At 39.5% G+C, this 22,034-nt stretch overlaps 1 long non-coding RNA gene across 1 annotated transcript in view; it reads right to left on the minus strand.

The window, feature by feature from the left end:
* The window catches only part of LOC140633311 (uncharacterized), a 51,533-nt gene extending 29,921 nt beyond the window's left edge, over positions 1-21,612 (minus strand). The window contains exon 1 of the long non-coding RNA XR_012030931.1: positions 21,415-21,612. This is a non-coding gene — a long non-coding RNA (uncharacterized lncRNA). The remainder of the gene's footprint in view (positions 1-21,414) is intronic.
* Between the last annotated feature and the right edge of the window lie 422 nt (positions 21,613-22,034).

Raw genomic sequence — 22,034 nt, forward strand, 5'->3', positions numbered from 1 at the left:
CATACAGAATAACACCCAGTGCTCATCCCGTCAAGTGTCCCCCTCAGTGCCCGTCACCCACTCACCCCCACCCCCCGCCCTCCTCCCCTTCCACCACCCCTAGTTCATTTCCCAGAGTTAGGAGTCTGTATGTTCTGTCTCCCTTTCTGATATTTCCCACACATTTCTTCTCCCTTCCCTTATATTCACTTTCACTGTTATTTATATTCCCCAAATGAATGAGAACATACACTGTTTGTCTTTACATTTTTAAATTTTGTTGTCTAAAATCATGATGGCGTTTGTGCAGGAAAATGCTAACTCAGCAAGGCTGGCTGCTCAAACTGCGCACTGACAAGAAAGACCTGTCTTTGGAATTGGCCCTTTGCTGACTCCTGGGAGATGAGCTTTGAAACCTTAGAATATTCTGCTGGGTCAGAGCATTTTTGCATGCCTAAAGCCTTGGGCCATGTGTTACCAGCTTAATCAGATGCTTTATGCTAACAGTGTGATTTTTTTGTGAATACGTGTTTTTGCTCTGCGAGGCTAGAACCTAAGTAGCTGAGGTCAGTCATGCAGATACCGTGTGCCTATGTTTCTGACTCCCAATAAAAACCCACAACACCAAGGCCAGGTGTGCTTCGCAGGTTGACAACACTTTGCATGTGCTGTCACACATCGTTGCCAGGAGACTTAAGTATATCTTTGTGATTCTCCTAGGAGAGGTGACCCGAAAACTTGCATCTGGTTTCTTCTGGACTTCATCCCATGCACCTTTTCTCTTTGCCAATTTTAATCCATTACTTGTCCCTGCAATAAACCATAGCTGTGAATATAATCGTTTTTCTGGGTCTTGTGAGTCCCAGTGAATCATCAAGCCTGTGGGTGATGTTGGGAATCCCAGACACATCATTCCAGGTTATAATTTTCCACTAAGTACAGTTTTCACTGTGTGCCAGAGATTTTAGAATGCAGTTCTCTCCCTCTCATTGCTTTCTCTGTGTCGTTCATGACTTCATTTTTATTTTTCTCTTCTAGCCAAAGATGTATTTAGAAGTGAATTTCTTTTCTGAGTAATAGAGACATATGTGCATTTTTATATCCAATTTTATTTGATTATGATCAAAGAACATGGTCATTAAAATTTCACCTTTTAGAAATGAATTCATTTTCTTTCCCTTTGGGAACAAAAACATTCATAATTAAGCATTATTTTTTTTTACTATTATATGGAAGCAAGATACTATTCCTTTATAGTTCAGATACTCTATTTCTCCACTGCATTCCTCCACGCAGCCAGAAAGAAGGTACTTATCACTTTACTTAATCTTTTCCTATTCCCTCAACTCCTAGATCTTGCTGAATTTATAATTTTTAGTACAAAACTATTATTAGCATTTCACTTGCAGTGTGTGGAAGACAGAAAACTTTGTGTTGTATTTGAATAAGATCTATCAGAGGCAGCTTAAATTAGTGCTATTCTGTTGAATAGCTGTTGGGAAGAGAACTGGTTAAAAAAAAAAGCTTTAAAAAAAATAGAACATGCCGTGTGGTGGATTCATTTTCACAAGACCAGAAAGTTCACATTCTGAGTGGTAGATTATTTATCACAAGTCTGATAAGTTAATTTACAGCTGAAGTGAACAAAATCAATTTCCTATAACAATGTTTTCAAGCTTTGTGGTTAAACCATTATATTTAAATCATATATTTACATTATATGATTGTCAAATACTTATATTTCTCAACATGTCTTGCTTTTTCTTATAACTGTCAGTAAACTTAAGGACAACGTCTCTGATCTAGTTTAATCTTGAATACTGTGAACTCTTCTAGGTAGTTTCCAGCACTGTTTATTTCTTTGCTTATTTAGAGTACTCTAGTAGTCACCAGGATGGAAATATTTTTCTTTGTTCTCTTTCTTGTCTTGCTAAGAGAAGCAATATCAATACAACCCTAGAAGACTTATATCATCAAGACTAGTTTTTCTCTCAAGGCTTCTTATCAATTAAAACTGTAAATTATATTTTTGTCACTGAGGCCAGTCAAATAAACTTTTAACTTCTTTTTTTCTAAAGATTTTATTTATTTATTCATGAGAGACACAGAGAGGCAGAGACATAGGCAGAGGGAGAAGCAGGCTCCCCTTGGGGAACCTGATGCAGGACTCGATCCCAGGACCTCAGGATCACGCCCTGAGCTGAAGGCAGATGCTCAACTGCTGAGCCACTCAAGCATCCATAATATCTTTTTTATTTTTTCAAGATTTTATTTATTTATTAGAAAATAAGTGAGGGGAGGGGCAAAGGGTGAGGGTCAAGTAGACTCTCCACTGAGCAGGGCGCCTAATGTGGGGCTTGATCCTAGGACTCCGGTGTCATGACCTGAGCCAAAGGCAGATGCTTAACCCACTAAGGCACCCAGGCATCCCAGGCCTCTAATTTCTAATCTTCAGATACAATCATTCTTCATTTAGATTTAATGATTTGTATATTTCAGGGCTGGTTACTGACCACTTGCTTTCCCATTCTATCTTTATCTTCTGAGCTCTATTGTGAATATTTTATTGTTTGACTAAAAATCTTTGCCTTGAATAATATTGTCCTTGGATGAGGCTCATAGAATGTTTTTGGAATCCTGTATATTCATAAACAAATATCTTTACCTTCCTGGATGAGTGAATGCTATCTTAGATGGATACATGTTTCTTGGATGGCAGGGGTGTTCTTTGCTGCAGAAGTCTGCAGATGTCCATCAGCTTCCATGTTCATTCCACAGATGAACTTAATGCCAATCTTATAGGGGTGTATGTGTGTATAAATTACTATATTGTCTGTCTAAAATCTTGTAAAAGTTTATTTTTGGTTTTAGAATTCAGAAAATTTGATAGGATATGCACAGGGATGCATCTGGAATTCTCATTTGTTGAACTCCAGGCTCAGTTAATACAGCAAGCATAATACTAGACTGTCAAAGATGTCTTAATCTTCTGAACCTATGAATGTGTTACATTGTATCACAAGGGGAGGATTAAGGTTGTGGATGGAATTAAGGCTGCCAGTAATTTACCTTGAGATGGGGAGATTATTCGGTATTATCTGAGTGTGCCCAGTGTTATCACAAAGGTTCTCATATATGAATAAAGGGGGCAGTAAGGTCAGAGTCAGATAAAGGTTAAAGATGCCATGGTGATGTTTGACTTCTAGAACTGTAAGAAGTCTCAAATGGGTCTCACTGGGCAAAAAATCAAGTGGTCAGCAGGGATAAATGCAGCTATAAGCCACTAATTTTGTGATAATTTGTTAGGGTAGTAACGGGAAACTAATACAGTTGATTTGGCATCAAGAGGAACTAGGGGTGGTGGAAGGGGAGGAGGGCAGGGGATGGGGTGAATGGGTGATGGGCACTGAGGGGGGCACTTGACAGGATGAGCACTGGGTGTTATTCTGTATGTTGGTAAATTGAACACCAACAAAAAATAAATTTATTATTAAAAAAAAAAAAAGAGGAGAAAAGTCCTGCTTAAGCTGTCTCTTAATGGCCTGCACAGAGACTGCACATGTCCTCAGGTCTGCTCAAAGCTAACATGTGCCAGGCTGAACAGAAATAGCTGGAAGGTAGAATCAAGAGGAGAGGACATCAGGAAGGCGCTCAAGGCACCATCTTGCTAAACTCCTCATCACTTACCTTTTCAACCTTGTACTTGCTATTCTCTAGCATGATATCTTCACCTTCTCTCTGGACTTCATTCTTTAATAAAACTACAGTACTTACTATTCTTCTGTGTTTGAATTTTAGTGTCCTAATCAGGTTATTAATGTAGAGGTTGCAGGCAGGGAGGGAAAGAGAGAGAGAGGGAAAAGAATGAAACCAGAAAAACAAAGCCATAGATAGTCGGGTGTTGCTTTTGTTGCCTGGTAGGTAACAGTAGTAGAACTGTGGGTCACAGAGATTCTGACACTTTCTGAACTCTATAGGCTAAGAGGTCCCCTACCTAAGGTAAACAAACAATTTAGTGGGGATAATTAACATGACCTAGAGTACAACCAAGATTAGGCTAAAAACAAGAAGTGACGATGGGGATAAAGCCAAGCCTGAGACTTCCAGCGAGGGAATTAAAGAGCAACAGAAAAAATTGAGTAGTCTGGCACACCATTTAGAATCCAGGATTTGTTAATTAAAAGACTTGCTCTCTTTGGCAATAATTACTGCCGACTAGAAAATTTGTAAATGCAGTAGTGCTCTTTTTTTTTTTTTTAACGGAGGAAATGCATTTTCATTTAATGAAAGAAATGTACTTCTCTGTCAAAACTATATATTAACATGGGCAGAAATAAAATAGAAGGCATAAGAATGTGTTTTAGGATAACAAAGGAAAACAGCTGTTTAAGAAATGTAAGTAAAATCACATCGAATGCTCAAGAAAGAATGAAATATATATTGAGAATCTTGTTGGGAGGGGAGAGGATGATTTATCGCATGAAGGGAGAGAAGGTCACCAGCAATGGGCCAAGACTGGGGTGGGGTCCTTGAGAGGCTGTGAAGGGGGCAAGAACTGGTTAGGGCAGGACCAGCAAACTATGGCCTATGGGCCCAATCCAGCCTGCTTGTTATCATAAATAAAGTCTTCTTGAACACAGACACTCATTCATTTAGGTATCATCTGTGGCACTTTATGCTTCAATGGTGGAGTTGAAAAGTTGCCCCAAAGACCGTATGATCCACAAAGGTGAAAGTATTTACGATCTAGCCCTTTACAGACATTTGCTGAACCCTTGAATAGAGGTAGTAGCTCTCAATAGAAATATTGAGATTAGCTATGAAGCACGTTCTGATTAAGTTGTAACTAACAAATTGTCTAAGTTCACAAATGATTTACTTTCTCAAAAATAAAACAGAGTGGATTCAAGACCATCCCCATGAACAGGTGTAGTATGCTTTCTTTGGGAAAGAGACAGGGCTATGGAGTAGAATTTGTGTTTCCCAAGTAACCCTGAGAGTGAGGTGGGTTTTGGACACAGCTCATCTCTATCACGAAAATGAATTGAAAAGACAAAATTGAAAAGTGCTTACCTAGAGAAGGTTGTGTTAAGGACTTGGGGATATATATATTATATATTACATATAATATATATAAGTTGACATATATATATATATATATATATATATTAGTGTTTTTAAGATGTCAGTGATGAAAAGGGACAGCACCTTCCTCTGTTAGCAACACAAGCTCCTTCAGCTCTGATAGGGCACATCCTGAGACTGTTGGGCTCTTTCTGCCTCTGATAATTGGTCAAAAAGCCAACCTCGGGTTTTCCTTGAGACCCCTGAAAAGGCCTTGATGTGATTTCAGGAGTTCCTTGGATCCTGAAAACGTTCTCTTTTTTTTTGTTGGAAGTTTGGGGTAAGGAGAGTGGAAGGGACATGTGGGTTCTGGGGGGCATAGGATATGAGATTTGAAGAAAATGCTGTATTGGGTTGAGCAAACATTTTAGAATGAATTGCTTTCTGAGTCTCTACTTTGTGTTGAAACATTCCCAATTTGGGTAGTGGGTTGAGAGTGAAAAAAGCAACAGCGTTCTGGGTGCCTGAAAAGTAGAACATCATGGAGATTTCCCAAGGCAGAGATGGGGTCCAGGGAGAGAAGGTTTGGAGACATAATTTTATGAAGTGCTGGCATGTTTACTTTCAACTGGACCAGGCAAACAGAAACTTTAAGTCAAAATATATCATTCATCTACAAAGCTGACTGTCTGCTTTACATGATTCAGAAAGATATTCGAGTTTGTATCTTGCTCTAGACTTGCTTGTTTGTTTTTTTTTCATATATGTAAATTCCAAGTGCCTTAAAAATAGGAAATTCTATCCTGTCTCATGTTGAGTGCATCTGCTCTAGCACCTGATGGCACCTTTCATAAGGCACTCAGTGAATTCAGTAATTGCAATTAATCACAGGAGGCTGACAGATGAGCATTTAATCAGGGTAAGTATTGCTGGTCCAGGTGGTTAATATAGAGAAAGGATGTCATTCCCAGAGAGGAAGGAGATTAGTACTTCATTTGTGAGAACTGGAATATTTTTTTCTGCCCACCTCCATAGTGTGTTTTTCCAAATTCTCCCTTAAACCTATAGTCTAAGAAAAGAAAAAGTAAGAATGAAATTTTTTTTGAGTTTATATTAGCAATATTATGTGACCACAGAGGGCAGGGTCTTTGACTTGTTCACTGTGTATCCCTAGCACTTGTTCACTGTGTATCCCTAGCACTTAAAATATTGTCTGGCACATGGTAGGGATAAAATATTTTTTAATTTTTAGTCATGGGTTTTTTTTTCTTGTGACTTTCTTGCTATAGCTTTAACATTTTGAGTCATATATTTTGATATTCTAACGTATTCCTGCAACCATAGAGAACTCCATACTGGATATTAATATGCATATCAAATTTCAGATGCTAATAAAAGAAGAAGCAAGTTGACTTATATATCTGATTTCTCAATATAAAGCTTTCATTAGCATCCTTGCTTTATTATGTTTCATCTTATTTTTATTCATTTTGCTTTATCAATTCAAAGATATTATTTTCCAGTGTTTATTTTCACAGGACAGCCCATGAGGTTTGGGTAGTTATTGCTTGGTTAGGAAAATATCAGCAACAGAAACTACAACATATTCCTTAATTTACATAGGAAGGATCTGGTATAAAAAGAGAGTAAGTAACATCCCTGAGGGCATTTATATAAGTCTTGGGGATGAGGTATTGAAAACTAATTTTTTTCAGACTTCCAAGGAATCTTCCTCAGGACTCATTTTTCCCTAATAGGAAGTAGGTACATAAAAGTGGAACCTATAATAGGTTAATATATTAGGAGTATTGTGATCCTGTCTGTTTGGTAAGAGAGAAATAGGGCAACCTTTCATATTTTTAAAGTTCTTTTGGAAAAAAAAAAAGGTCTTTTGAATGGATTTGAAGTAAAAGCAAGAGTGTAAATGGACTGCATAACTTTGATCTACTACAGTTACAGGTATTTAAGGGTTCTGTTGAAGAAATGGTGTATACCTTGGCTGAGCACACAGAAGCAAAATTATTTCAGTCAGATGCAGTGTTAATTTACCTCCAAATCTGAGATACCCATCAACCTGAGATCTTTGCTGCTTAAGATAGCTGGAAGGAACAAGAATGGCATGGCTGTGTCCTATTTTGATTTATTTTTTATTTTTTAAAGTAGGCTCCATGCCCGTCACAGAGCCCAATGCAGGGCTTGAACTCACAACCCTGAGGTCAAGAGATCAAGAGTCAGATGCCTCACTGACTAAGACACCCAGGCACCCCATGCATGCTGTGTCTTAGTTTTAGACCAATGAGTGAATATGACCTCAGATTTGGAAATCAACAAAAATAAGAATAAAATATAGTTTTTACATTAAATTGGAGACTAATGGGATGAATTTTAGGATGAATTTTAGAGAACAGGATATTCTCTGCAAAAATAAAAATAAAGAACAGGATAAAATGTTCATTTCCTTTAATAAACAAGTTGTAAAATGATTACATTTCTAAGTGAGCAATGTTCAGTTGTCATTTTACTTTGTTTCTATTTAATCATCTCCAACTCAGCTCTTTTTAGGGTATCAAGATAAAGTGGGAATTGGGGCACCTGGGTGGCTCAGTCAGTTAAGCCTCTGCCTTCAGCTAAGGTCATGATCTTCGGGTCTTGAGATCGAGCCTGTGTTGGGCTCTCTGCTCAGCAGAGTGTGGTTCAACATCTCCTCCCTGCTTGTGCTCTCCCTCACCCCCCTCAAATACATAAAAACTTTTTTAAAATCTCCAAAATAGAGTGGGAATTTGAGTCCTATCACGATACTGGGTTTTCTCCATCTGCAAAATGAAGAATTGGAAGGAATTGGAAAATCATCTGATTCAAACTTTGAAATTAATTTCTTACAAACTTTAAATAAAAAAATTGTAAATCGAATGGAGCTCGAGGTTAAGGAAGCAATTAGAGTGTTTGGAGGATAGGCAGGAAATAGCTATTTTGACTGAGACAGTTTCTGAATAATGCTATAATTTGGATTTAATCTTCTGGCAATGGGGTTTATTATGCAGTGTGCTTTAAAGCTTTTTTCAAAACATTGAATATTTTTATGGAGTTCTTGACATGCTAACTATAGATTATATGGTAACATGGTTTTTATTTCTCAGGTTAAAATGAAACTCTTTTATCCTTGAAGAAAGAAGAATTCATATTGATCCTTCTTTACCCATGCCCTAAGCCCTGAACCATCATAATAAAACATGCTTTCTTCATTTTTTTTATATTAGGAGTGTTTCGATATAGAATGCTTTTTAATTAATCCAGCTAATAGAGCAAGCAGCAGTGTGTCCTGATTGGAAATGAAGCTTCTCAGCTTTTTCATGTGCATGTGATAGGAAATATTGCCCTTCTTACATACCACCCCCAGCGAAATGGATTTTACCTCATTTCTGAGGTGCTTTATATATCACAATCACATGCAACTTGAAAGGAACATAAAAGTTTGCCTGCACTGGCAAATCTCTCCATCCTTGATTACTTAGAAGTTTATTCCCCATTCATTTCCAAGTTTTCAATCCTCAGTGGATCATATATCAGAGTCTGTTCTTTCCAATTTATTGGTCATCAATAATAAACAAGACATTGATCGGTGGGTGGAGTGTTGTTGTTTTCATAGTGGCTTTACATATATCACTGCCTCATCTAGTCCATTGGGGACTTTCCCATGGACTTTCCCATGTTGTAGAAGGGGAAGTTGCAGCTCAGTGAGGTTCAGTGACCCCCGTGTCAGCCCCACAGCTGGTGAATGGCACAGCCAGGACCAGTGTAGACTTTTGACCTTGAGACTCATAGAGTTATTTTATTCCATATGTTGTGTTTTTAAGCTATCCACTTAACATGCCAGCAGTGATAATCTATGTTAATCACTATAGAGGTAGGACTGAAGCTTCAACTTTCTAGAAGCACTTCCTCTAAAGGAGTACTGCTAATAATAATAATAATAAAAAAAAGGAGTACTGCTATACCATACAAGAGGGTTCTATGTTATCCTTCCTTGTGGTCTGGGAAGATCCTCCAGAAGATCTTAAATTTGTTAAGCCAAACTGTCTCAAGGAAAGCCAACAAGCTGCCTGAGAGACGAGCTTGATGTGGAAGGATAAGGGCACAGTTTGCTGACCTTTAAACCACAACAGGTGCTAAGCTAGTTAAGCCTCCAGTGGCATACCATTAGAGACCAAGTCCCTCACCATTTGGCTGATCTCTATTCTCCTGCTTCAAGAGTTGCCATTTCTCCCAATGCAGGGATGAACCATTTCTTCTGGGAATGCAACTGGCTAATGTTGTGTCCTTTTGCGTTTGATAGTCCCATTAAAGAGATTCTCTGTCTCCTGCACTAATGGATCTCTTTTCTTAAGGACCGTTAGTACCTCAATTAATGTGACACATGCACACTTGGCCTATGTTGAACAGTGCATTTTTTGAAAACATGTATCACCATTGTGAAGTTCTGCACACTAGTCTTCCTTCCTTCCTTCCTTCCTTCCTTCCTTCCTTCCTTCCTTCCTTCGAGACACATGAAGAGAGGCAGAGACATAGGTAGAGGGAGAAGCAGGTTCCCTGCAGGAACCCGATGTGGGACTCGATCCCAGGACCCCGGGATCACACCGTGAGCTGCAGGCAAATGCTCAACCACTGAACCACCCAGTCGTTCCTCCCCACACTATTCTGTTGCTTTTCACATATAGTGTGTGTAATAAATATTGCCTGAGTGGCAATTAATCTAAGACTTTCCAGTTCCTTGTGGCAAGCAGCAGTTTAAGAAAATTATTAGAGATTTAGAGGGAGCACTCTGAAATCAACTCTGCAATCTATAAAAGTCAGGTCAAGAGAAGCCAGTTCAAGCTGCTTTCTTCTTCCTAAAGGATTATTTGTTTACTTATCCATGAGTGTTCTTACAACAAAGCATGCATCCATTAGAGATGACTCTCCTTGATGGTTTTTTTTTTTTTGTACTTGTGAAAGCATATCTTACAGAATTAACATCTTGACATTAATTTCTAGGAAATATTAGCTCTGAGCCTACTTATACCCCAGATTGCTCAGAGCAAAACAAAATAAAAATGAAGGAGGTAACTGATGAAAGAGTTTCTCAAAGAATCCATTATCATAAACCATCATGCAAAAAAAACCAACTGAACCGCTCTGAGGTCTGGATGCTCTGGAGCTGAACTCTTGACAATTAGATGCTTATATTCCCTAGGGTCCTAAATTAAAACGGGAAGGATGGAAAAGAAATCAGATGAAGAATAGTTTTTTAGTTTGCTAGATAGAAAAACCAATATTTTTTAAATCTTATTATCCTTTCTGAAAATCTTGAGCAGAATTTTTTTTCAAACTGATCGTTCCCTTCGACAAAATCCATTTCCAGGAGCCACATAAGATATGTACAAGATATGTCATGTTCGTGAAATCCAGTGATGAACTGGTTTTAACCCTTAGGTCCCAGTCACAGCATTTACTCCTCGAGTTAAGTGAAAGAAGAGGGGTAGGAATCCCATTTCCTCAGGTCTCATTTGAGGCTGGCCCTGGGCTGAATGCTTTCACAAGCATTTGTCTTTCAAGTAGAGAAAGAGGTTTAAAGGTGAGAGCAAAGAAAGATGACTTGGAATAACTGGGGTGCAGAATGCCTGCTTGAGTTTACAGCTTCATTGCAAGGTGGAGGGTATAATCTTAAACTAGAGAACAATCTTTCACATTCTTCCCCTCTCTAAAATACAATTTCTATTGAGACAGCTAATGGTCCTTAAAATGTCTCATCAAGGAAGCCACAGAACATTTTTAAAATGTAGAGTTGTTTTTCCTTTCTTTTTTTCCAGGTAATAAACACTTGACATTTAGGAAATGCAGTTCTAAATTTACGAGGCACATAGCACTTTTCAGCCACACTCATGGTATTGCAGGGTGCCAGTCGTGTACATAAATATATCTTATCAAGCAGAATTTCATTCATTAATGTGGTATGTTTTTAGAAAGGGACATTAATGCCTGATTCATGGAGAGTGAAGCGAGATGCAAATTAAACATCTTAAAGGAAGGGCAGCTACATTCTAATTCCTTACCCTGCCTTTCTTAGTTCTCCTCTACGTTGCACCATTATGAACTATGGTTTGAATTGTGTTCGCTTGGCCCATTACAAGAATGTTGGCAGTGGCTTTAGCAAAGAAGAAAGAGCAAAGCGGTTGCTAATCTCTTAGGCAGTTAGTCCGGATCTTAGTGGCAAGCAGTAGAATCCAGCTCTGGGGCTATCTTGAACAGAAAGAGAACTTATAGGAATGTGAGGAGGGCTATGAGGACCAGGCTTGGAAATCAGCCACAATACCCAAAAGCATGGGAAAACCAGGCAGGCAGCAGGAACCGTACATGAAGCCACCCTGGCGTCTGGTCCCCAGTCATCATTGATGAGGCCACAATTATGTACTCTGCATCCCTCGCTCTCCTAACGTTCAAGGACCTGATGTCCAAGTGGATCCTTGGTTTCCCGACTGCTCTGTGATAGTGAAAGGAAAGACCTGGGTATGTGACTTCGGGAGAAAAAAATTCGATAATATGAGAGATTTCCTAAAAGGGAGCTAATAAAATGAAGTTTGGATGTTGGACAGCCCCTGGCTGGCATATGTCCCCAACACTCAAGGACAAGCTTATCTATAATGGAGAATAAAATATATTCTCGGGCACCTGGGTGGCTTAGTGGTTGAGCTTCTGCCTTTGGCTCAGGTCATGATCCCAGGGTCCTGGGATCGAGTCCCACATCAGGCTCCCCGGAGGGAGCCTGCTTCTCCCTCTGCCTGTGTGTCTGCCTCTCTCTGTCTCTTTCTCTCTCTCTGTGTCTTTCATGAATAAATAAATAAAATTTTTAAAAAAAGATGCTGTGTATCTCCAGATCTTCCTCAGCTTATGATGTGGTCATGTCCTGATAAACCCATCCTAAGTTGAAAATAGCCTCAGTTGAAATGTATTTATTATACCTAGCCTAGCAAACATCATAGTTTAAGCCCAGATTGCCATAACCATGCTTAGAACACTTGGCATTCGCCTACAGTTGGGCAAAATCATCTAACACACAGCCTATTTTGTAATAAAGTGTGGGCTAGCTCATGTAATGTATTGAACACTGAACCAAAAGTGAAAAACAGAATGATTGGATGGATGCGGAATAGTTGCAAATGAATTGGTGGGTTTACCCTCGTGATGGCTGCTGACTGGGAGCTGTGACTCGCTGCAGCTGCCCAGCGTCACCAGAGACAGTATCCTTTCACATACCACCGGCCCAGAAAGGATCCAAATTCAAAATTCAAAGTACACTTTCTGCTATAGGTGTATCACTTTCACACCATCCTAAAGTCAAAAACCCATCAGTCAGATTGTAAGTAGGAGCCATCTGTAGGTGGAGAAGTCAGGAGGATGACGAGCTCCCACATCTTGCTTCCTCCAAAATGTGTTGTCTGTGATGTCCTGCTGCCTGTTCTAACACATCTTTCTCCAAAGTGGCAGCATGTGATTAAAAACAAAACAAAAACCAAAAACCAAAAACCAAAAAACCAAACAAAACAAAACAAAAACAAGGGAAATGGGAGCTGGGCTGTTTTGTCCTGAGAACAATAATAATACTGTCATTTACTGAGCAGTGTATGTGCTCCGGCCTTCTTTGTGTTATCTCGCTTAGATTTCTGAGTATAGTCTGAGAAGTTAAGGAACTTGCCCAAGAACTTGCTGGTGGCAGGTGGCAAAGCCAAGATGCATACTTACCTGTGACTCCAAAGCCCATGATCTTTGGAGAGCTCACAATTGCCAGAGCCTGCAGAAAGCCTAGAGCTGCAACAGAACAAATTAACTGCTGAGCTTTAATTCCCTGAACCCCTCTTATGGGGGTAGGTTCAATTCAGAACCAAAATACTTTATGTCTCTTATAAGAAGGTGAATCCATAAATTGGAAGGGCACAAGAAAGAGATTTTCTATTTTTCTACAGCCTCATCCTTGTGCAAAGCCATCTTGTGCTCTCTTCATCCATGTATTGATTGGAATGACTGAAATTTTCAGAGCTATTGACTCCTGAAACGCATTCCCTCAGAGCAGAAGGCTGTGGATCAAGGCCATCTCAACGCTCCTGACCACCAGAGGGCAGTGGACCCATACATCTTGGCTACCCACCAGCATCCTTCAGGAGCAGCGGCATCACCTGGGAGCTTGCTAGAAATTCATTCTGTAAGACTCGTCCCTGACTGACTCCATCAGAACCTTTATTTTAACAAGATTCCCTGGTGATAGTCTCTTCAATAAATGGTGTTGGGAAAATTGGACAGCACAGGCAGAAGAATGAAACTAGACCATTCTCTTACACCATACACAAAGATAAACTCAAAATGGTTAAAGATCTAAATGTCAGACAAGAATCCATCACAATCCTAGAGGAGAACACAGGCAGCAACTTTTTTGAACTTGGCCACGGCAACTTCTTGCAAGACACATCTATGAAGACAACAGAAACAAAAGCAGTAGTGAACTACTGGGACTTCATCAAGATAAAAATTTATGCACAGCAAAGGAAACAGTCAACAAAACTGAAAGGCAATCTATGGAGTTGGAGAAGATATTTGCAAATGACATATTGGATAAAGGGCTAGTATCCAAGATCTATAAAGAATTTATCAAACACAACACCCAAGAAACAAACAACCCAGTCAAGAAATGAGCAGAAGACATGAAAAGACATTTCTCCAAAGAAGACATACACATGGCCAATGAGCACATGAGAAAATGTTCCGCATAACTTGCCATCAGGGAAATACAAATCAAAACCACCATGAGATACCACCTCACACCAGTGAGAATGGCTCAAATTAACAAGACAGGAAACAACAAATGTTGGTGAGGTTGTGGAGAAAGGGGAACCCTCTTGCACTGTTGGCGGAAATGCAAGCTGGTGCAGCCACTCTGTAAAACAGTACGGAGGTTCCTCAAGAAGTAAAAAATAGGGCTACCCTATGACCCAGCAATTGTACCCCCAAAGATACAGATGCAATGAAAAGCTGGGACACCTGCACCCCAATGTTCATAGCAGCAATGTCCACAATAACCAAACTGGGGAGGGAACCATGATGTCCTTCGGTAGATGAATGGATAAAGAAGATGTGGTATATATACACCATGGAATATTATTCGGCCACCAGAAAGGATGAATATCTACTATTTACATTGATGTGGATTGAACTAAAGGGTATTACGCTGAGTGAAGTAAGTCAATTGGAGAAAGACAATCATCATATGTTTCACTCATGTGGAATATAGGAAATAGTGATAGGGACCATACAGGAAGGGAGAGAAACTGAGTGGGGAAAAATTAGAGAGGAAGACAAACCATGAGAGACTCCTGACTCTGGGAAATAAACAAAGGGTTGTGGAAGGGGAGGTGGCTGGGTATGGGGTAACTGGGTGATAGGCATTAAGAAGGGCGCATGATGAGATGGGCACAGGGTGTTATACTATATGTTGGCAAATTGAACTTAAATAAAAATTTTTTAAATTTTGTTTTAAAAGTTAAAAAAATCCCTGGTTATTTGTGTGCAAATTAAAGTTTAACAGTCTCTCTCCAAATCATAACTTGGTCATCAAGAACCAAGTGGTCCCGTTTTCTTTCCTGTTTTTAAAAATATGGTAACAACTCCATGGACTATTCAACATGAGCAAAGCATTTGTGCTAATCACCTCAAATTATCATTTGGGGGATGTATTCTTAATCCTCTTTTTTGGTCAGAAGACAGATTTAGAGAGATTAAGTACTTTGGTAAAATTACAAAGCTAAATGAAAGTTTCTGGATTGAAACACAGGTCGATCTTTCGATGAAGCAGTACTACTTCCTATCATTCTTGCTGTTTTTTGAAGCATAGTTTTTAAGAGGTGTGTTTTGGGATCACAAAAAAGAACCGAATTTGGTTTATTTTGCTCTTGCCTTGACCGTGCCTCTTGCTGGCTAAATGTTTTGGTCAATGATTATTAATCTATCTTGCCATAAAAGGACTACGATATATAATAGAAATGTTCAAAAGTGTCTTAATAGTCATAATAAATTCATTTTTTACTTAAAGAATTCTGAGTAGTGTCTGTTGGATCATTTTAATCCCTCAATTCTGTAGTTTAATGTGGCCCTTGGAAAAGTCCTGTGACTTCCAAACCCACCAGTAGATGTCAGTATTTCTTTGGACACCGCAATGACCTCTTAGTTTTTTTTTTTTTTTTTTTTTTTTTTTTTTTTTTCGCCTCACCATTCAATGTCAAAGGATCAATTGCCTTTGAAGAATGGACAGAGGTTCCTTCTACATTTCACTTGGTTGGAGGAATCTTCTTAGACAAGTATCTTTAAGGGTGTTAATGACTCAAAAATTATCTTCTGAATCTCTCTCTCTCTCTCTCTCTCTCTCTCTCTCTCACACACACACACACACACACACAGACACTTTTATGGGAAAGATTCAAACAAAGGATTTTCTCCCCAGGAGACCTGTCTGGGGACAAGACCTCTGGCTAGTAAATCAAGCTGATCCCACTCACCAGGAACTAAGCAACCACACCATGGTAAAGGCCAATCCAAAAAGAATTGCCCTTTGAAGAAAGTGACAAAGAAATCTACAGCACAGACAGCTCGCTTTGGGTACTTTGATCAGAACTAGTTGAGTAAGACCGTAGCCCTCTACCAAGGCTTTATTTACTTCTCAAATAATATGTTATATGCAAATATTTTCTGGAGCGTGTTTCGGAGTTTTATTAAATGTGTAAGAAGGTTGAATAATTTATCAGGTTAATGGAAGAGTAGGATTTAAGTTGATGTGTATTTGATTTTCGACTCTGGTGTTTGATTTGTGTGGTTTTTTCATGCCCCCACCAGCAGTGGAGGTGCTAATAACAATTAGACTCTTCCCAGCTGAGAGCTTTTTCTCGTTTGCTTTCTAGAATCATTCTGCTTCTTTTTTTTTCTTTCTTACCTTTGCTTTAGATTAACTACATAAAATCATTTGACAGTTATCTGAAGGGACTAACTTCCCTGACAAGGGAGGTCATTAGTAGCTTCTTGGTGAGAAACAAATCTTGACAGGGATTAAATAAGAGACACACTTTCTGAGTCATTAGATGCTAGACAGGTTAAAATCCCAGAAAAATATGTGGTAGCATTCAATTTGGCACTAGGTAATGACTTAATGGTTCTCTAGATTTCTGTGATATTCTGTGTGGAACAGTTAAGCCCTCCTGAGGCCTGATTAGCAAACAGTATTACTTCACTTTGCAGGAGAAGATGTAAGCAGTTGTTAGTTGGAAAATTTAGAAGTGCTTTAGGGTTATTCACGATGCCTGTTTTGTAATTTAGCAATTATGTAGATTGATGATGAGTGTCATCTCACTCAAGAAGTCTGGAGATGGAGCTAGTTTATTGTTTGTCAGAACTCATCAATTTAGAAATTACCTTTTAAAAAAAAAAAAAATTCATTCATGAGAGACACAGAGAGGCAGAGAGAGAAGCAGGGAGCCTGATGGAGGACTTGATCCCAGGACCTTGGGATCATGACCTGAGCCAAATGCAGACGCTCAACCACCAAGCCACCCAGGTGCCCCAGAACTCATCAATTTAGAAGCTAGATGCTGGGGTTTTGTTGTTCTTATAAGCATCCTATAGTGGTTGAGAGCATACACTTTGGATCTGAATTTAAGTCTCCGCTCCATCATTTACTGAGTGGGTGGCTTTGTGAATATTATATCTACAAAGCTCAATTTATTCATCTGTAAAACTCATCTGCAAAACTCATCGTTTTGCAGATGCTTAATTTATAGGATCCTTGTGAGGTATCCATAATGGAGCTAGAAAAACATCTTTTTTCTATCCTTGTTCCCTCCTCCAGGGCTGGTTTTAGACATGTGTTGGGGGAGGCTGGCCTGCCTAATATTTGATGTATTCATTCAATAGTCATGGACTAAACACACACTGTGTGTCAGGCATGTGTGTACTGAACACTGAATGATACAGCAGTGAAAAAGGCAAAGGAGGTCCCATCTGTCATGGAATTTATATTCTAATAGGAGCCACAGGAAAATGAGCAAGTAAACAAACACTCAAATATGTAATAACAATATATAGACAGTAATTAAGTATGTTGGAGAAAAATAAGGTAAAGGGAAAGAAAGTGAAGAAAAAAGTCAAGGGAAATCTCTTGGAGGGGGTGATAAAATCCAGGAAAATGGTTATTTCAAAACTATAGTGGGGTCTCCATGTAGCTAAAGAGGGGCTGTCCCGAGATGGGTAAGTAATGGATTTCTTTTCTCAAAGGTAGATAGAGCCAAGGCATAGTCCAAGAAAATAAGAGGCTGAAAAAGAGGCAGATCCCACTCTGGCTCATAATGGAATCTTTTCTTTTCCTTGGAGGATCAGAAGAACCTCTGCAGATTGTTATATCTAAGGAAATGTCCTTCTTTTGACAAGAACTATTGTGTGATCTTGGATAAGGTGAACATGTAGGGTCAGAAGTCCCCTCAAAACAACCTGCTATGAAAAAAAAAACAAAAAAAAAAAAACAAAAAAAAAAAAACAACCTGCTATGGAACATCACTGATACACTGTCTCAGACTGTGAGACACCTTGGGACCCCCCTTGGTCTTCATTCTCAACCACAGTTGCCAGTAGGCTATTGCCAGCCTAATCCCGTCTTAGCTTTTACTTCATGGAAGACCTAAGCAGGTCTGGGAGCAGGAATAGTCAGGGGAAACTGGCGGTGAGATGAATTCTGCAGGCCAGAACTGAGGGTAGGTGAGACAGACACAGAGCTGGCTTTATTAACAGGCCTTTAATACAAGATATTTAAAAAGGATGGGGCCATGAAGGGTCCCTTAATCATTACAAGCCAAGGAGTCACAGTTACCATAAGTTGGAAGGGCAACCAAAGTGGCTTGACCCATAGGAAGTTGCAGAAATTGTTAATAGACCCTGGCCTTCCTTACAGGCAAAATAGCCAACAGGGTACTTCTTAGTTTTTATAACCTGAAGGAGGCAAGGATGGAGGAGTAGCAGGCAATCACCCAATCAAAAGTTTTGTTGCCTTGCTTAGTTCTCACACTGAGCCAATGTTCAGATCTAGAACACACTGACTCTAGGGGCTGAGACTGGTGTCATAGCTGGCTGGCTGAGGGCCTAGAAAGAAAAGACTCAAGGAGGACTGGGATAGAGATGCATGAAGTGTGAAGATTTTTGTAGCACATATTAATGCCTACCAAAAAGCATCTCGCCACAAAAGAGACATTGAACAACCAAGTAGGCAAAATGATTCAACCAACTGACATTAGCTAGCCATGGTTACTGATCACCCAGGGACTGGAACAATGAGCAAATGAATGGACCAGCTACAATGGCAGCTTGGAGGCCACACATGGATCCAATTGCATGGAGACTTTTTCCAAGGACAGTCCAGCTACTGCTGAATCTGATTAGCACATCAAGAAAATCTGTCTGCCCCTGGGCCATGTTATAGCTTTGGGATCCTCTGTCCTTAAAATGCATGCCTCTCTCTCTCCTCTAGGCAGATGGTTGAATGCTATACTTCATCTTCTCAAGTTTTGGCCTAAAGACAGGAGTCCATCCCTGGTAGGAACATGTTAACAGTGTATTTTTAGCATACACCAAAAGTCATTATTTGACATTCAATTTTGTCTCATTATGGTAGACTCAAATTTTATGAACCCAAACTGTATTCACTGAGATCTGTTTCAAAGAAGGCCCATTAGCCAAATCATGTGAACACAGAGTTGCTGTGGAATAGCGACTTTGTAGTTTTTCTGATCAGCCATTTTAGATGGCTCTTCCCATGACAAAATATGACTTGTTATTTATTTATTTTAGTGGAAACCATAAAATCACATCAACGCAGTATTGTCAAGAGGACTTTATGGTCAAGCCAAAAAATGTCATTCCCCAATGGTACTGAAAGTCAGTATAGGTCTGAGTGTATCCAATTCTTGAATAGAACAGACTGGAACTTCACGGATGACATTCTGCTTCAGGATTGCCCTGTCAGTTTGAAGCAAAAGAACTCAAATGGTAACTCATGGGCTTGAAAGGTGACTACTCAAAACAGCCAGAATGATTTGCTGAAGCACATGGCAATTGGAACAAAAATTGCCTATTTCGTCAAACCCCATAGGAAGAAATTTTGAAATGTGTTCTGTCTGGAGCTGATTGCATTGTTTCATGGGCAGTTCATCCTATCTACTACCTGGAGACAGCTTCAGCATATCCATTTTTATTTCTTGCAGTAAACCAATTTATGATCAGTGAATCACACCGGGGACAAGAGTTTATCTGGAGGTGGTGAGGAGAACATTCAGTTATCTGACTGCACCCATAGCCCCACACATATGAGATTATACAGCGGTAGTTTGCATTACCCATATTTAATTGGAGTTGAAAGATGGGATTTGTTGTGGTGCCATGAAATAGACAGTGCCTAGGAAGAGAAAGGCTTTTGAGACTGTCAAACATAATGTAGCTTCCTGGAGTTAATGTCAGACTATATATTTATATAAAATTAATTTTGTAAAAATAAATATATATAAATAAATAAGTAAATAAAATTAATTTTGTTCATAGATGTTGAACAGTTAGGTGTGGAATTGTCTTGCGCAAGACATAAAGGGACATTAAAATCATCAACTCATCGTCTCTTTTCTCAAGGAGGCATATAATTGCTTCAAGGTCAGCCCATAAGGTGGCCAGAAAGGAAAAAAGCCTTCAGGAAAAGCTTTGGGTATACAACAGTGGTATCTCCCTTACGTTGGTTGCTTCTGTTGCTTCTTGGTGTCCTCCTAAGCTGCCTGCGTGAAATCTGAAATCAGCACCCAGCAGGGGCAGACTGAAGAAAGAGGCTGGTTGGTAGGTTAGTAGATGACAATTTTCATAAGCAAAGGAACTTTATATATGAGGCTTGTCTCCGTGGCCACAAGAGGAATAGATCTCCACATCTGCCTGTCAAATTTTAAACATCTATAGTCTTAACTGGGTGTACCACCATATAGTCTCGACACCACATCACTTTCTTAAAGCTGTGCTCTTGAGGCAGCTTCTGGGAGTGGGGAGGGCAAGCAGAATGGACATTACAAGGACAGGGAAGGAAGGAAGGAGCGTCTCCAACTCATGGGTCAAACGGCAGTCACCTCTCCACTCCTGTGTCTTTCCATTTATCCTGCACTATACATCTCTTGTACATCCCATCCTGCCTTTGGCTTTTCAAAGAATCTTAGCCAACATAATTTGGTTTGTTGATGTTTTGTCAGGATATTTGCATCTATATCCATGAATAAAGTTGATCTGCAAATTTTACGTCCTATTTTGTGTCTATTTATCTAGTTTTAGAAATGAGGTTATGCTATCTTCATATAATTAGGGAATGTTCCTTCATTTTTATGATTTTGAAGTATTTGTGATACTTTGGAATTTGTACTTTTAAATGTTTTGTAGAACTCAATTGTTAGAACAATCTGTTCCTGATACTTTCTTTCGAGAAAAACTTCAAGTTTTCTTTATCTTCTTAAGCTAACTTTGATTGGGACCTCCTGTTTAAACCCCAGCAGGGTAGCTTATATGGTAGGTGATATTTTCCAAAAATGGCCACAACACTACCTCTCATTCCACATGTTCTTCTGTATTGTAACCTTGCCATTCTCACACCAAAAGTTAGAGTCTATTTCTCCATCCTTGAATCTAGGTGGTTTCTGTGACTTATTTGACTGATAGGTTATAAGGGAAATATGCTGTGTCACTTACAGAGACAGGCCTTATCAAATCTGGACATTTTTGTTTCCTGCCTCTCAGCGGTGAGTCACACTGTAAGGAGTATAGCTATCCTGTTACTATGCTGTGAGAAGCCTAAGCCCTGGATTTTGAGACAGTATGTGGATAGTGAAAGAAACCAAGAAGCACTGAGGCAAGAGGCATAATAATGAAATGCCATCTTATATTCCCTATCCAGTTGAGCCTCCAGATGACCCAGCCTTAGTGGACCAATTGTCTGCAATTGCATGAATAATCCCAAATTTACTCACCGTGAGCCGAGTCAACCCAGAGAACTATACACTGCTGCTTTAAGCTGATGAGTTTTGCAGTTGCATATTTCATGGTTACAATAGGTAATTTGAATATCTCTCTCTCCATGGAAACAAGTATAATAGCTGGAACACACACACACACACACACACACACACACACACACACACAGACCTGTTTGAATGTATTTGAGAGCAACCAATACAGTTGGATTGAGAGCTGTACACCTTGGAGAAGGAAAGTATCCATAGTAAAATCCACACTCACCTAGTTTTTCCCAAGAGGGTAATTTCCAAATGAGGGAGAGAGCTCAAACACAGAATGGTATTCCCCTTAGGCTAAGGAGACAGAGATGCATTCCAGTTGTTGGCCATCTCAAACGCTGCATTTATTTAGGGCAAGACACCAAGAAACCTAGCAGAAACAGTGGCAGGGAAGCTAAAAATCAAGCAGAGATTTCAACACCTGGAGAAGCAGAGGCTAGAGTGTAAGCTCTGTCAACAGAGGGCTGTCATAAACTGTGTTTATGACACAATTGAGACACACAAATATCCCCCACACTAGAGCTAATGGCCACACTTGAGAAGTAACAATGGTATTAAGATAATGAAGTTAAAATAGGCCAGCCCTAACAAAGGCTAAAATTAACACTTACCAAATCAAGGTCATCCACTGGTACTCTATTTGCCTGTAAAAAGAAAACATGGGGTACCTAAGTGGCCCAGTCAGTTAAAGGTCTGACTCTGACTCTTGGTTTTGGCTCAGGTCATGATCTCAGTGTCCTGGGATTGAACCCCACATTGGGCTTCACACTCAGCACAGAATCTTCTTGAGATTCTCTCTCCCTCTCCCTCTGCCCCTCCCACTCATGCTGTCTCTCTCACTCT

The sequence above is a fragment of the Canis lupus genome, chromosome 5 (assembly GCF_048164855.1).
Source record: "Canis lupus baileyi chromosome 5, mCanLup2.hap1, whole genome shotgun sequence".
NCBI classification, from domain to species: Eukaryota; Metazoa; Chordata; class Mammalia; order Carnivora; family Canidae; genus Canis; species Canis lupus.